We start from the raw sequence: 5,609 nt of genomic DNA on the forward strand, positions 1-5,609 counted from the left end.
AAAAAGTTGCAGCCCTGTCTTCGAACCAATTGTGACTTTCTCCATATTCTAATACTCTGCTGAAAAATGAGACGGAATCTCTTGGAATCTAAAACGACGAGAAACGGCACGAAGGAATAGTTCATCGTTGGATTTCTTTACTACGGTAATCGATAATTAATTTTGCCTTTACTTTTCGTAAGTGTTAATATCGCATATTAGTCTAATATAATACTAGCACACTGATTAATTCGGTTGAAAGTATGTGGCGTCGTGTCATGTCGCGTCTCGGCGTCACTTTTTACGCGTGAAGTTAACCGCACACGGAAAACAAACGCCGCTCCCCCATTTCGATCGCATTTTGTTCGCAGTCTCGATGAGTACCGACGTGATCAGACGTTCTTGCGTAATTATCTTTGGAAAGTGTAACCGGCTTCGAACGCGCATTTGAGTTTGTTACTTTTTTAGACTTTCGTATTCTGCATGTTGGTTTTTGTTACTTATTGCATACAGCGGCATTTTCAATTCTGGCCGTGTCGATTCTGTGTTAGAATCGGAGCCATTCTTGCGCGAAGACATTCATTCGCGAAATGCGGCGGAATGGACTGGCTCAAACAAGTGGAAATGCGAGATCAAATATGGTAGTTATCTATATAATACCTGAATATATAACTTGAATATACATTTTCATACGCGATATTTAACTACCGCGTGACTATAGATTCGGTAGTCGCATATTAATAATCCGTTCGAACGTGTATTTTGTAAAACTTGTTCGCCGAAAGTATATTGCTTAAACGATGAGATTTTCGAATATCAATCTGCAATACGAAAATAATTATAAAAGAAGAGCGTATATACGATTGCCCTTTATGATTGTTATTTCCGTATTTCGAGCATCAGATATATTTCGAAATACGGAAAATTTATGAACGCGACGCCGAGAGCAAGAAGTGCAACGTCACAACGCCGCGTCGTTCGCGTCGCCTTTGGCACGCGAAGTTAACCGCGAGAAAACAAAACTGTCTCGCTTTCTTAATCTTAACAACTACGGTTTATTTATACATTTCAATCTGTAAATGAAGCGCAGATATAATTAAGAGATGAGATTGGCATGGATCAAATGATAATTGAAATTTATATTAAACCTATATTTGTCGTTTATTGCAACACTTAGTTCGCGCAATTATAGATTCAATATTCATTAAGAAAAAGACGCGCATTGCCACCGTGTCGCTCTTGAAGTGTAAAATTAATAACACGAGAGACGAAATCACTTCGATATATTAATTGCATTTATGTTTTATTTGCAGAATGCGACGAATACGAGATGGTTGGCTCAAAATGATTGCTGTTGCGATTTATTAAATTGGTAAATAAAATTTATATTAATTTTATATCTAATTATTAAAATATCTAATAATTTCTTGTGTAATATAGTTTCGGTACTAGTATACGGATAATTCATTTGAGCGTGCATTTCATAATATTCGTGCGCGAATAGCATGTCGCGTACAAAGCCAACTATGCAGAAATCTTTCGCCATCTTAGATGCATTCCAATGTCTAAATTTTATTTGTAAAGTGTCACGAGTATCGAACATGATGAGTATCGACTCAAATTTCTTGCGTTCTTATTTTTCTGCTATGAATTATGCACACGTCTATATCGACTATACTATAACAAAATATGACATGGTCGCATAATATTTAGAATGCGTTCCGCTTTTACGCTCACACGATGTAAACATTAGTTCATCCTTGTTTATCAAATATCAAATAAGGATAAATGATATTTGCAAGCACTGTAAGCGCAAAATAAGACGTACTCTTAGCAATTATTTGCAACTGTACTTAATTTTAATAAATTATTTCTTTCTGATAGATGCTGTTACAAACTAAACAATGGGAAGAGAAGAGAGGTGAAAAGCAGGCTTGACAATTTTGAGAAGAGGAGAAGGAGGAGGAGGAAGAAGAGGAGGCTCAAGAAAAGCAATGGATCAATTTTACGATAAGCTTATTGCTTATATAAAAAATCAGTTATTTCTTCCCATTAGATTGTTTTATTTCAATAATTAAAAATAATAATTAAAAAAAAGAATTAATCTAAAACATTACGGAAATTTATTCTCATAAAGACAATTTTGAAAAAATATATAATTATTTTAATGGATATATAATTGAAAAACTTGAAAAATTCAATGTGTATAAAAATTAATTTTTTAATTATTGATTATTTTGAACGCTATTTTAACTTGTATCTTGTATTTGTACGTTACAGAATCATGTAATGCATATAGCTGATAACTCCACTGCTGCATCAATCGGTCTTTCTTCTTTTATTGGTACGCGCAGTCACCGGCCGCGATCAAGCCATTAGCCAGTTAGTGAAGATGCAGTAAAATATAATGGAGACTTCGCACGGCTCTGTACTACTGAGAGGTTGAGGCATCGGTCGGTGAGTGACAAATTTTGTCAGGTAACGAATCTGTATAAAATGTACAGATCTATCATTATATTAGAAATGAATATAAAGCTTTATAGACTCATTACTTGAAAATGAATTGGCTACAAACGATTATGACACATATTTAATCTTGGATTTGTTTATCATTATTTGACAACTTGATTAGCATCTTGATCTGCTATTATGTTTATACCCGGAAAAAAATGTTTTATATATAATTGTATAAAATTATATATAATTATTATAAAATGTCTATAATATATATAATATTTTTTCTCACGTATTCACACAAGTATACATATAAAAAAAGAGAATGAAATAGAATTCAATGATGAATTAGTGCTATAAATTATATAATATTAATAAATCAAGTAAGAACATAAATCTGTTTAATTGTATTGAATTATTATTTGATTCACACATATTAGAAATAATTAAATTTTTTGATTTAAAAGAATATTCAACAAAAATTCTTTTCTTTACTAATAATATAAAAAAAAAATATTTATATACAAAACTGCATTTTAATAAAAATAAGCTTAATGAATATAAAAAAAATGATTCAAATAATTGGTCTTTAAATTAAATTTGTTGAAATAAATAATAAAAAAATAAAGAAAAAATAAAGTTTCATAAACAAAATATATTTTAAAATACAGATTCACAAATTTTTTATTTTTAAATTAGTATAGGATATTCAATATATGTGACATAAAAATAAAGAATATTTTGATACAGCAAAACCTATAATTAAACAAGTTAGTATTCATTTTCCTTAATCCCATTCCCAAATAATTATCCAAGATTAAATATGCTATAAATTGGTGCAAAGAGAGAGAGAGAGAGAGAGAGAAAATATGTATATTTAAAAAAATATTTTTTCAATGTGTATAAATGAAAAAATTGTCCTTTTTTACAAGAAAAAAATACAATAATGTTATTACAACGCCTGACTAATCTTATCTTATATCGTATATAAAATGCAATACTACATATGACTATAAATAATTAATTCTTGAACACACAGCACCAATTTTAACATATTAGATTGTAGCTTATTCATTTTGTTGATTGACAAAATAAATTTACAACAAATAAAGCAAAATAAGTGACATAAAATCCCATAAGTTACTCGCGGAACACACAAGAACTTTTTAAATTATATTAACGTTTTTTCAATTATTCAAAAATTTTCTATAAAAAAGATATTTTTATATAATACACATTACAACTAGATATAAGTGATATAACAATGATATAAATGCAACTGATAAGGAGTTTATAAGTCACAACGCAGGATTTTTTCGCGCAGTATCCGATTAAAAATTTGTTGTTCATGCATGAATATGTATAAATATTCATAAACATATATAATTTTATATGAAATATATCCATACATGTTCGTACATCCATTTTTTTTGTAAAATTACTTTTTAGTGTAATAGAAATAATAGTAGTAATGTAAAAATAATTAAAAAGTAATTTTCGCACTATTTGTTTTAGAAAACGTCAAGTTTGAAGAAATATAAAAAAATTACTTATGTATAATTATATATAAAATTATGCATAAATTATGTATAAGCATATTTATGTATAATTTTTTTGATATTTTTCCAAACTTATTTTTTTCTAAAACAAACAATGCAAAAATGATTCCTTTAATTATTTTTTATGTTTTCACATTACTATTATTTTTATTATACTAAAAAGTAATTTTACAAAAGAAAAAAGAATGTATTGACATGTATGGATATATTTTATATATAATTATACATATTTATGAACATTTATGCGTGTTTATATATGTTTATGTATATTCATGTATGAAAAATTTGTTAGTTTTTACCGGGTAGTTATATTTAAATGTACATATATACATAGAGATAATAAATTATAGATGTTTCGGCCAAAACTGGGTCATCTTTAGTATGTCAAAATGATAAGACAAAAAGTGTTTAATTTAAAGTAATAATGGAATGTCAATATGATAAAAATATTATTAGCGCGATTAGAGTACAGATTCTCACAGATAAAACATAAAATTATCTAGTTGCTATAAATACACTTATTATGTACTGGATCTATGGATTATCTACTGGATGATTCAATTTTGCTATTTCTTATTCGTTGTATCTTTACAATTATTTCCATTTCACATAAACGTTGTGCAAACATAAGAATTCCAGGCATAATTTATGATATTTATATTGTAAAATAAATATAAATTGCAAAATTATGAATTATATGGTTAACAATTTTTTTTTAAATAAAACATACTCAGTGTTAGAAATAACTTCATAATTATATCGAGTTGAAGATATTTTTCAAAAATCATAGAAAACAAAAACCTATTTTAATAACGTGTCTGCAAAATGATCGGTGTCGCGATAATACAGATTTTTTTTTTATATAAATGTAAATAATTATACTATTACATAAAGAAATACACTTTTTGATCTGCAAAGTTACAAACAACAGTATATAGCGTGACAAAGATAAAAATATAAAAAATAGATACATTAATTGCAATAAAAATTTATTACCATTAATTAGTTTAAAATCAATATATTTTAATGTCATATTTAATATGCGTTCAAGACGAAATTGAGAAACGACAAATTAATCAAAATTAAATATAAAAAATTAAATTGTATATAGGCTACAAGTAAAAGATGGATGTCAATTGCTACAATGATATTTAGTATTTAAAACATGGATAAGAATATAACATAGATAAACGTTTTAAACCTTTATTAGTCAGTTCAAAACAAAAAAGTTCACAACGTCAAGTCGGTTAACAATATAATTCAAATAATACAAAAAGAGTTACAAAATTCCGGGTTATTTTCTAATTCTTTTTATATTATTTGAATTTTATTGTTAACCGACTTGGCATTGCGAACTTTTTTATTATTAACTATATTTGTTAAAATGAGGTTGACCTACTAATGAAGGTTGAAATGTATATGTGTTATATTCTTATCTACCTTTTAAATATTAAAAATCATTTTAGCAATTGACATCCAGCTTTTACTTGTAGCCTACATACAATTTAACTTTTTTTTAATTTTTGAATAAAAATATTTATTTAATTTTAAATATAAAAATTACAAAAAGCAATTCTAATTCATCAAAGAGTCAATTGACGGACTTCTTCAAAAACT

The 5,609-nt window shown here is 27.2% G+C and overlaps 1 long non-coding RNA gene across 1 annotated transcript; it reads left to right on the plus strand.

Moving 5' to 3' along the window:
* Nucleotides 1–24: 24 nt before the first annotated feature.
* LOC108751965 lies at nt 25–1,991 on the plus strand. The gene is made up of 3 exons (XR_001939522.1): nt 25–145; nt 1,293–1,351; nt 1,864–1,991. It is a non-coding gene; the product is annotated as an uncharacterized LOC108751965 (long non-coding RNA).
* The last annotated feature ends 3,618 nt before the right edge of the window (nt 1,992–5,609 follow it).

The sequence above is a fragment of the Trachymyrmex septentrionalis genome, unplaced genomic scaffold (genome assembly GCF_001594115.1).
Source record: "Trachymyrmex septentrionalis isolate Tsep2-gDNA-1 unplaced genomic scaffold, Tsep1.0 scaffold53, whole genome shotgun sequence".
Taxonomy (NCBI): domain Eukaryota; kingdom Metazoa; phylum Arthropoda; class Insecta; order Hymenoptera; family Formicidae; genus Trachymyrmex; species Trachymyrmex septentrionalis.